Raw genomic sequence first — 12173 nt, 5'->3', positions numbered from 1 at the left:
ACCTCGTGTCCCTAGCTGGCATAAAGCCTCATTGGTACGGATGTATGAGGGCAGTAAGATCTGTTTTAGGATGTGAGGCCAGAATTGTGGAAAAAATGTTTATCTCCCCATTAATAAGTGGAATGGGCTGATACACTACATAATCACTAGATGGAGGGTTCGATTTTGGAATGACCACAGTGGTGGCCATGTCTAGCTCCTGTGGAAAGTGACCAACCTTGGCAGCCTCAGCGTAGAGAGCAAGCAAATGTGTGGAGTGAATCTCCTTATACTTGCTGTAAAATTCATGAGGGAATTTTTCAGGGCTGGATGTCTTGTCAGCGGAGAGAGCAGATATGGCATTAGAGGTCTCCTCAATTGTGAGAGACTGTTTAAAGACCCGTCTCTCGCACAAGACACCCGAGGCAGCAAAATGTCATTCAACAGGGGGAAATCTTGCTCCACCTGCGGCCTTGGCACCACCGCATAAAGACACTGATAACACTCTCCAAACACCAGTACTATGCCTACGGAAGTACATTGAGGGGAGCCGGCAGCATCCACAATCTCAGGAATCACTCGAGTAGTCATAGGTCGGGAAGGAAGTCACCACAGTAGCTTGCTATTTTTATCTCCCCACAAATGGCGAATCTCAGCTTGGATCAGCTGGTGCTGAAAAGCAATCTCCCCTCGAGCATTGAACCGCACTTCATGCCGGAGGGCTCGAGCTTCCAATCGGGTTGTCTGATGGAGTTTAGCTTTCTCTTGTCTGCATAGAATACCTTTGGCATGTCCCTGAATAGTAGCATTAGAAGCCACCCAGATTGTGTCAGAAGAGTCTATGGTCCCTTTATTAGATTGGAATAAGTGCAGAGTTCATCAGCCAGCTACAGGGATTATGTCTCATCTCAAAGGTACCATGCCACATAGGCCACCAAGCAGAGGACGGAGAGCACAGACAGAGGAGGATCAGCGTATGATCGGAGATCTCCTGAGGGTGGATCTGTACCTTGAACAGCCAGAGACAATCCGTGACCAGTAGAAAGACCAAGTCACTATGACCGTGGAAGTGGTAAACTGCTGACTATGATTATACTGTTGCTTTCTAGGATTCCACAAATGCCATGCATCTCACAACACAAGTGCATCAACACAACTGGAAAGTCGACAAGCCCCTGCACATCTGTGAGTGGATGGGGCACCAGTGGTATCAACAGCAGTGCCTAAAACTATGTTAAAATCACCTTCCACCACTGTGACTCTGTCAGGGAGTGCTGAACGTAGATCTGCAAGAGTCTGAAAGAGGGACTATGCCAGTGAAGGAGGGACATATAAACAAAGAAGATTGAAACTGTGGCCCTCCACTCCATCCTTAAGGACAAGGTAATGACTCTGAGGATCAGCTATCCCACGGTTATCCACCATAGTGAAGGATTGGAGGGGGGCTAATCGCCACCCTTCGGGAACCTCGTCTGCCAAACTTTAAATCTGGCCCTAGGTCTAGTGGAGCTCTGCCTTTTCAGAAGGCATACACTGTAAGTGTGCAAATTCTCTCTGGCATAATTCACTTAACTATAGGACAGGCTGCTTTATCGCACAAGCTTTTCTAAATCTGTCAAGATACTAAAGACTATTTCTATTTTCAGAATCTTTTGCTTGGAGTTACCATAGAGCAAGCAATATGTTTAAATATGGGAGCTTCCAAATCACTAGTTTGTAGTACTGGAATGAAAAATAGACAGTTTCGTAAGGCAATAAACTATCATTCAAAACAAAGAGACTAACAGGAGTGTGAGGAAATGTCATTCAAGGAATAATCAATCATACATTGCATTCAAAGGTTGAACAACATTATGAGAATAATTATATTCCTGGAAGGTACAGTTAATGTAGAGGGCAATCACACAACTGTCTGCCACTAGCTTTAATTACATAGCATGAACAATATCATATTATTTAAGACCATTTAATTTCTGAATTGGCACACACACATTATATACTCACTGTGTTGTGAAAGAAGTAAATGTATTGTGTATTGAACTTTGCAAGTGATGTCTAATACCTTTTCATATTATGTCACCCCTGATGTTTTAAGTCATCTACACTCAATCACAAATGTTTGTTTATGAATGCTAAACACCATTTGCTTGGCGGCTCCGAGTGCTGTGAATAGCAGGTGTCACTATTACTCAATGTAATGGTACTCAGTTTATCAACCTCAGAAGGATGAAAGGTTGCAATGACTTAGCTTATGATTCCAGCTCATGGCCTGTAGACTAAATCAGATGTTGACAGCGAGTTCATAACTCACTAAGTTATCTTGCCGAAAACATTGAAGAGGCTGAAAGTTTCTTGCATGAAAACTTGAGTGAAAGTTGCATCCTCTCTTAGGTGAGGTGAGCTCATGAATGTCTTACAGAACAAAATTGTGCAGGTTTCTGGTTTTGCTTCCCAGTGGTGCCTGGTTGCAGTTTGTTTAGTGAGGGTTATGGGGCACTTTTCTGCTTGTGCAAGTTTTGTGCCTTCTTCTGCTGGTTGTCTGGTTCAGTGACTGCATGGTATTTGTTAGTGTTTCCATAGTCTAATGCTTCTGCTTTTTGAGTCCCTGGCATTGGAGGGCATTGAATGGATGTGGACTCAGTGGGCATTGATATATTCGACTTTTACCATGCTGCCTCTCCTCCCCCGTGAGTCTCTTTGGGGATGTGCTTACTTGTGGATCTTCCTGGTGGATTAATTGCCTTTGGTTGGGCTGGTTGGGGTTCAGGAGTGGCAGTCTGGTATAACTTGAGCAGGCAGCTGGGATTGGGTATCCATGTTCCTTGCTGGGTCTTGGCACTGTCATTTTCCAGGGCTAGGAATGTTGCTGGACTTGCTGCTTCCTGGGGCATCTGTCTCTTCACTGTAGAGGTGGCTGATTAGGGATTGATGTGTCCTGGTCTTGGGGTAATCACTGGCTGGTTTTGGTTCTGTTTAATGTTGGTGGTGCTTGAGGAGTTGCCAGGAAAGATGGCCAGCAGGACGCATCTCTAAATGGCTCCTCGCAGCCATGGTGATATCCTTCAGAATCTTGCTGTATCTATCTCCATTTCCCCCTGCAGCTTGGCAGCTGTCCCCCCACGCTCACTCAGCACCATGGGAGAGTGAGCAAGCACCGGATTGGAGCTGTGGGGGATCATCCATACTGCATTGGAGACCTCACCCTGTTGCTGTGATCGGAGCCGCAGCCTCATGTGGCCCTGGCCGCGGGACAAAGTTGGGAACATCATTCACCCGATGCAACTCTACTGAGAGGGCCGCCAATCATGAGAGGCACCGTGGGCAAGGTGCGTGCTTGACCCTTCCCTGGACTGGAGACTTGCGAGGGAGCTCCCTCTTACACCAGCAACTATTTGGACTGTGCTGGGCCCTGATCATCGGCTATGAATTGAATCCGGCTGACGGTCTCGTGGGGGTCCTGGAACCTGAGGCTGTCTTCTTCATCACAAATCACTGAGACAGGGACATCCCTGACTCCCTCGTCCTCCTTTGCACTGGTGGTGGGCCTGGAGTTGCTGGTGTGTAGGGGTTTGGGCTGTGATGTGTTGAGTTTATGCAGGGTGAACCTGCCCCTGAAGTTGTGCTGGCCTCACAGACCCTGGTAGAAGCATAAGAACTGAGGGCCCAAGATCACCCTGGCCTGGACACTGGCCTTATAGCTCATCCTGGTTCCCACTTTGGGAGCCCCTTTGGATAGAGGACCTCTCTTCTGGGCTGGGCCTTGGGCCACAGAGCCAGGTGCTGGGGTTTGTGTTCCCTCTTTCATTGACCACCCCTGGGACAGTGATCATTGGGGGGTGTCTGGCTGAGGGGCTTTGCGAGACTGTGGAAGCCACAGATGGAGGCTTGATTTCTCGCCCCCCCCTACGTACTATTTATCCTGTGGCTGGGGAGTGAATGATGGCTAGGCAGCACAGTTCTGTCAGGACTGCTGTGTCCTCCAGGGTGGTGCCTCTGCCACCTTGTGACCTGGTGTAGTGAGACTAGGAATCTACCTCTGGCCCCTATCATGGGGAGGAATAGGCAGCCAGCCCCTTAGTAGGGGAACACCATAGAGCAGTATACTACGCCGGTCCCCCCTCCGCAATGGCAGACATGGCAGGCTGGTCACGGGGAGAATCTGGCACCTGGTCTGTCCTCTCAGGAGCCCTCGAGGGTGGAGTTACATGCCACAATACACAGCTCCAGGGTGGCCCTCGAAGGGAAGATTGAGATAGTGGCAATTGAGGTCAACCTCCTCTGGGTAGACCTCAGGAAGGTGTCTGATATGGTACGAGCCGCGGAGGACTCCATCACTGAGCTCCAGTTTGCAGTGTCACACTGCGGAAACAGATGGTTGAGGTCATTTCCAGAGCGGGTACCCTTGAGCCATGAGTGGAAGATGCGGTGTGCAGATCCTGCTGCAATCATTTCTGTTTTCTTGGGTTATCAGAGCGTTCTGAGGGTAATGTAATATAAGCATTTGTGGAGCACTGGATCCGAGATGTGCTGAAGCCGAATGGTTTGTCCCCGCTATTTGTAACTGACAGGGTGGACCCTAGGCCTGGGGCTCCGCCACAAGCTATCATTTCCCGGATCTTGAACTATAAGGACAAGGATTGTATCCTTCGTGCTGCCTGGGAGACCGATGCTGCCCACTTTGACAATCACAGGATCTCCATCTGCCCGGATTACACCAAAAAAGTTCAGAGGTCTTGAAAGGGCTTCCTGGAGGTCAAGGCCAAGCTGCACTCCATGGACCTCTGCTACGTGCTTTTGCACCTGGCCTGTTTGAGGGTCCTGTCTTGAGGAAAGTCCCACTTCTTTGATACCCCAGAAGATGTGTGGAGATGGCTGAAGGCATGGGATAAGGTGCCTCGGGAGAGGATGGGTCCCAGCGGGTTGGAACTGAGAGTGCCTGTGAAGCCCACAGCCTGAACTGGAGATCCCAGGAGGACAAGGTGCTGGTTGGCTCATCGTCATGCAAAGATGGGAGCCCGGGGAGAATTGAGATCCAGGGTGATGGCACCCTGGCGCTAGTACTCTGGGATGCTGAGCCTGTCTTGATGGGAACAGTGCCCACCACAGGGCCAGGCCCGGACTTGGGTGACTCTGTTACTTAATTGCATGTCCCTTCTATGTCTCGATTCCTTGCATTTTTCCACATGTACTCCTTTCTATTCTTTCTATTGCTATTTCTGAGTTGAGGAGCGATGGTCTTGGGAGGATAGGTGGATTGTGCCGTTGTTGCAGGATATGGTATGTGTTGTACTGTTGTCTCAATTTGATAGATGGTATGGTGTTTTACATTATCTAAGTGGTTTGAGTGCCACTTTTACACGTTAAGTAAGTAGGACCTGCACCCCAATGGCCATAGTATCTCTGTCACTCCTTGATCCACAACCCTTATAGCTGCTCGGATCATATACTGGTTGGCGGCATAGATATTCAGAAATTGTTGGGGGTTAAGCTTGGAGGGTGCTTTCTCTCTGATCATGCACCGGTGCTACTCAAATTACAATGGGGCACACGTAACGCACTGGTCACATCCCTTAATGACTTTTTGGATGTTAGCTGGGTTCTACCATTCCAGAGCTATGGTTTGCGAGAGTCTCAAGACAATCATGTGTGGGGCCCGCACAGGAATCACCTCTGGCATACAATGACAGCTGGAGGCCAATCTAGGTGTGCCAGAACGTAGTTTGACAAATCTCCAGGGTTCTGAGGTACTCTTGCCAGGGGTGCATGAGAGGGTGCTCTGAGTTCAGTGGGAGGTACGGTCGGCCTGGGAATCACTGGATAAGTGCGCGATCAGGGCTTACCGTCAAAGACTACACAGAGATGGGGACAAATCCTGTAGACTTTTGGCATGGATATTGCAAATGGAGCCGGAGGTACCTCCTATCCTTCATGTTCTTGGTCTTAGTGGAGAATTAGTCACCCTGATATCCTGAGTTTGTTTCATAGAACACCTCAAGGGGGTGTATAGCACAGGAGCGGTGGGTCCCCTAGGGCTGATTGAACATTTCTTGGCATTTGTGGGGTTGCCTACCTTGTTTCAAGATCTTGTACAGGTCTTGGAGAGTGTGATCTCCCGGGAGGAATTGGGTACAACCATCTGGGCCCTCAATAGATCCAAGGCTCCAGGTGGGATAGGTTCCTTGTTGCGTTCTTTGAAGCAGACTCCGTCACACTTCAGGAGAAGTTGCTAGAGGTCCTTAAAGAGGCGTGGGCAAATGGGTTACTTCCACACTCTATGAAAAAGGGTGTTATCTTCCTCTTATTGAAGCCTGGGGGTGACGCGGCATACCCTTCATTATATAGACTCCTTACAATGCTCAACGCTGATGTCAAAATACTATGTAAACTGTTAGCGACACGGCTGTGGGGGGAGTGATTCATGATTTGGTGCATGAAGACCAATGTGGTTTCATGCCGGCCCATAGTACTGCCTTGAATCTCTGGAGGTTCACACACATGTTACACGGGACCATAGATGACAATTGACAATTGGCATTCGTCTCCCTAGATCTGGAAAAAGCATTTGATACCGTGGAGTGGCCATTTGTGATGGCAGTGCTGCAGGGGATGGGGTTCGGCCCTGTCTTTTGTAGCTGGGTGTGGTTTTTGTACACTAGCCCCATGGTCTGCGTTAAGATTGGGGACAACCTTTCTGAGAGGTGGGAGATTGGGAGGGGTACCAAGAAGGGTTGTCCTCTCTTGCCGCTCCGGTTTGCTGTTGCTATTGAGCCCTTGGCACTTCTCCTTCATAAAGCCTTAGAGCCGTGGTAGATTAGAGTGGTGGGTTCAATGCATTTTATCTCTCTTTATGCAGATTATGTGCTGATATATATACTCTTCCCTTGCCAGGCTGTGCCAATGTTAATAGGGCTCCTCAGTGCCTTTGGCATGGTCTCAGGACTTTGGGTTAATCTCAGGAACTCACTCTTGTTTCCACTTGGAGGTTTGATTGGGGTGCTCGCTGCTGAGTTACCCGGACTCTGCTATCTCTGGGAAACATAGGGCTTTAGATATTTGGGTCGCCTGACAGAGAATGTGTATTGGTGATTAAGTGGGGATAGAGTTGTAGATGAACTTGAGGGCTCCATATTGGAATAGAATCCCCTTGTCATTAATAGATAGGGCTGCAGTAGCCAAAATGGTCTTTCTCCCTTGCTGTCTTTATTGGGTCGAATATCTGCGAATTGGATAGTTTACTTATTTCCTTAGTCTGGGCAGTGTAGTATAATGGCATTATCGATCCTCAAGCATGACATGGAGGGTAGGGCTCTTTCTATACCGGATATACGGCACTACCACTATGTGGCTATCTTACAACATTCTGCGAAGTGGTTGCCAGACCCAGGTAATTGGAGAAGCGATTGTTTCTCGATATGCTGGGAGATGACACATTGGCGTGCTTGTTGATGGGTGGGGGTTGGTCCAAGTATGCGATCCTGTACGTGGTGAGGCAGACAGTGGTGATATGGGAGGTAGTGATGGGGGAGGTGCTGCGTAGGGCCCTGTTTGATAGGGAGCTTTGTCTCTGGGACCTTGCTCCTTTTAGGGCAATTGATGGGAGATATGGCAATGGACCAGCGGAGGGCGGGGTTCCCAGGTGGTGGAGGATCCGTACCCCAGGAGGAATTTTTCACATCCAGGAGGCACGGGAGACCTTTGAAGTAGGACCGGGTCACTTCCTCCATTATGCTAGGTTGGAGAGCTTCACGTGAGAAGTCAGGGCTTTTTTCCCTGCAGCACCCCAGGCCTCCCTGATGTTGGGTGGCCTACTTCAATGGGGTGAGAGAAGGCATATCAACTCCTTATTTTAAAGGTGATCCGGGCTGACATGGTTAATGCCTCTTACAATTCACGCTGGACCTGGGAACGGGAATTGGGGGAGCCTATTGAGGATGCTGACTGGACAGGTTCATTTGAATTGGTGAGAAGGGTGTTATGCAACCATAGATTCAAGTTGCTTCATTTTAATTATCTACACTGCACATATGTGACTCGAAGGCAATTGAATAGGATGGACCCCTCGGGGGGAGCTGGGGTCCACCTTCTTGCACTTGGCCTGGGCATGTGCTGTGATTCAGGGATTCTGGAGGGATGTGGTGCCCAAAATAGAGGAAGCGGCAGAGACTGTGATCACACTTACTCTGTTGGCCTGCCTCTTGGGGGTGGTGGTGAAACTCAGGGGGGGCGGAGGATTCCCTGTAGGCTGCCCAGTTTGCACTGCTCTTGGCCAAAAAGCGAGCGGCCATTGGATGGATGGACACCTGAGCACCATTGGTATCTTTCTGTCAGCAGGATCTCCTTGAATGGGAGTAGCGGAGGAGCTCACATGAGTATTGCCTGCACTGATGTGGGTGCCTCGGATGCGATCATACTGTGTGGGCATCTTCTCAATAAATTTGTTGCTGAGTATGTGACTAACTCTGAGGAAGGCTCTGACGAGGAGGGGTGATGTTTGTGCCCTTTTGTCCCAAGGTAATGTGACTAAGGCAGCCAATCTCGTACAATTGTTCTAATCCTTGTCTATTTGGTTTTATGAGTTGGCTTCAATGTGCTCTTGTCTCCTAGACATTTTATACACCTGGTGTCCAAATTCGGCCACGGGTACTATGTTTTTAAACGTACTGCCATGACATGTGACTGGAGTCTATCCCTTTCCCAGAATTGAGCCATACTCAGCTTGTGTGTTAACTGCTTACTGTTTTTGTTACATAAAATCAATTCAAAGTTTATTAAAAACATGTTGGTGGTGCTCCAATCCCAGCTGGGGTTTGTTTTCCACCATCTGGTTGCTTATCAGCTGGTACTGTTTCAGAGCTCAAGTCATAAACAATTAGTAGGGGAGATTAATTAGCATATGCAAAGGTGTGACACGCAGTGATATCACAAGGTCCCAAATGAAAAAGGGATTTGCCTACTTTACCGCCAAACCTGATGTATTATTATATGTATACGAATACAAATATATGCATACAATGTTTCGTATTCATTTTTAAGACAAATATACCCATACATTAACTCATTGAATGTAAACCAGTGATTGTTTTAGATAATTAACAAGTCTACATTGACAGCATAATCCATGTATTTCTAAACATTTAAACATTTGTTTATTTGAAATGGTGAACTAATATAATTGATATACATATAACATTGATGAATAAAGATATTGGTTAGGAAGGTACGCACTCTTAACGTTGTCATGTGGAGCTAATGAAGCTGGCAGCGGGGAAGATGTAAGAAATTAAACCCAGTGATTTGGGATACATTTAAAAAGTGACATTTTGCATGAGTTTTCCGAACTGAAGTAGGATCCTGAACAAAAACAAACTAATCGAGTCACACATAAAGGTGAAGAGAACATTTTTGAAGTAATTTTACTATTTATATATAAATCTATAACTGAGCCTTGAAATAGCTGAAAGTGAAACCATTTTTAAACAAATTTGTGGTACTTTGTAATTACCTTTTAAAAGAGTTTACAGAATAAAATGTGCTGGTGTATTTTTTTTATAAAGAGTTAAGACCTTGATGTTTCTTTTCAACAGTAGCACCATTTTAAACTACGGAAAAGTTAATAGGGTGCAATTGAGTGAGTCGTAGCTAACCAACCACCTGCTGGGCCATTCCAACAGGCAGAGGAAGCTGCCAGGGGAGGAAAGATCTTGATTTATCGTCACACACGATTTTAACGCCATACACTGAAAAGAAAATACAGGCAGATAAAGCAGGGGCTTTCGCAGATATCAAGGGAAGGGGCATGGGGAACGACAGGGTAACAGGGATGAGGAGGGAGAGGTGAATACATTTTTAAAAAACGTACCGCTCGTCGCCGCTGCCGTCCACTCTTGCTGCCTCGTTCTTCCTCCTTTCCTGTTCTGGTGTCCCAGCATTCACTGGGACACCAGAAGAGGCTCCCCAGCAGGACTGGCGCTGCTTACACGCTAGACATAGTATATAAGCAGCTTCAGAATTAGTCTGAGGGACAGTGACTGCTGCTCAGACACAACCCTGGGGCCTGTGCACTTTCTGCAGTCCAGCTCTGTCCACAGTTGGCCTGGGGAAACCTAAGTGCGCATGTGTGTTTGGACAGCTGTCTTAGTCTGTCCAAAATTTAGTGCACACAAGTCCTCATTCCCCCTCCCACTTCCCGAACTCCAGCCACGCCCCTCCCTGCACCTGCTGGCTGAGCCAGCAACAGAAAAAAAAAACGATATTCAAATAACATTGAATTTTTTTGCTGGTGGATCTTAGCCAGTGGGGCGATGCTCCACTGGCATTGCAAAGGAGCTGCCCCTGGGCAGGCACACTTGTGGGGGCACAAGTTGACACCACTAACAACTCTCAGCTTCCCCTGGCCTCAAGCTAAGGGGGATGGAGTCCACCCTCTAAAAATAGTGGGGGAGCCTTCCCCACCTGTGCCCACCCTGAGTTGTGCCCTGAATTGTGTTTCTTTTGCTACATTGTGCTCACTGACTTCTGGGTTGCAGCTTCTCCCAACCAAGTGTTGTGTGATCACATGCTGGCTTATAGCTGGATATATGCTCAGCTCCTTTTCAGAGTACATATGCTTACGAGCAGAATGTCCAGTTGGGCGGCTTATAGTTTCCCGTCTGCCTTTGTATCTTAGGGTCGGAACCCCTTCTGGTGTTGGTTCCCTTTTACAACGTCATGTGCACTCAGGCTTCTCTTGTTTGTGGACTTGTTTGGTTCAATGCCTGTTTTGCTTTTTGGACCCCTGAGTCTCTACAGCTAATGGCGCAGGGGCTCAGACAGGCTGTAGTCTTTTGGGTATTTCCATGCTCTGGACTTCCCCTATGAATCTTTGTAGTTTCAATGTGTCCAGGTTGGGGTGGTCGAATGTCACTCATGCCTGTCCCCTTCTGGGTTTCATTTTGAAGCCATTTCCTCTTAGACTCTAATTTAATTGTAGACTTTCTCGTCATTTGTCATTTCATTGTAAATTGCACAATGACGAAATATATAAATAATAGTGTATGGAAAATATCTTACATGATAGAGTAAAGGGTTAGGGTGAAGGGGTAATTGGTGAAAGATAAAGAATTTATGGGTGAAGGGTTTAGGGTCAAATTGTGAAGGGTTTAGGGGTAAAAGATTTAAGGATAAAGGACTTCAGAGTGAAGAGAAAAGGGGGAGTGAAGTTTGATGGGTTTAGGTGTGCAGATGATGGGTTAAGAGGTTCAAGCATAAAGGACTTGGGGTTGAAGGGTTCAACAGTGAAAGGTTTAAGAGTGAAGGATTTAAGGGTGAACAGTGAACGGTTTAAGGGGCAAGGGTTTAAGGGTGAAGGATGAGGTATTTAAACATGATGAGCGAAGGTGCTTAAAGGAAAAGGGTGAAGTGTTACAGGTGAAAATAAAGGTTGTAGGTAGTGTAGTGAATTTAGGTGTCAAGGAATTAAGGCTGAAGAATTAAAATATGTATGTTGAAGGGTCTAAGGGTGAAGGGAAATGGTCTATGGTTGAAGGGTCTAGGAGTAAAGGGAGAAGGGTTTGGGGTGAAGGGTTAAAGTTTAGCGGGAACGGTTCAAGGGTGATTGTTGAATGGTTTAAGGGTGAATTGTTTAAGGGGGACGGGTTTAAAAGTGAATTAAACAGGTTTAAGAGTGAAGGATTTCAGGCTGGAGGATTTACGGGTAAAGGGTCAGGTGCTTAGAGGTTAAGGCTTCAGGGGCATTGTCTAAGGAACGGGCATGGTCTAAGGCATGAGTGGTGAAGGGTTTAGGGTGAAGGGCTGAGGGCATAGGGGTGATTGATACAGGATTTAGCGGTGAAGGATTTAGTAGTGAATTGTGAAGGATGTTGGAGTAAAGGATTGATGGATGCAGGGTTTTACGATGACCGGTTAAGGATGAAAGGGTGAAGAGTCTAGGAGTGAAGTGTTTAAGGGTGGAGGAAGAAGCACTTAGGCCTAAAGGGTGAAGAGTTTGGGGTGAAGGTTGAAAGGTTTAAAGCAGAAGGGTGATGTGTTAACAAATGTTGATGAAGAATTTAGGAGTGAAGGTATGAAGGCTGAATGATTTAAGGATGAATGTTGATGGGTTTAAAAGTGAAAGGTTTATGGTTAAAGGGTTTGTTGGTGAATGCTGAAGGCTTTAGGGATAAAGGGTTTCGGTTTAGGGGAAAAGGACAAAGTAT

This window comes from Pleurodeles waltl, chromosome 1_2, assembly GCF_031143425.1.
Source record: "Pleurodeles waltl isolate 20211129_DDA chromosome 1_2, aPleWal1.hap1.20221129, whole genome shotgun sequence".
In the NCBI taxonomy this organism is placed as follows: domain Eukaryota; kingdom Metazoa; phylum Chordata; class Amphibia; order Caudata; family Salamandridae; genus Pleurodeles; species Pleurodeles waltl.
The sequence above is the reverse complement of the archived record's forward strand: the minus strand, read 5'-3'. Positions refer to the sequence as shown.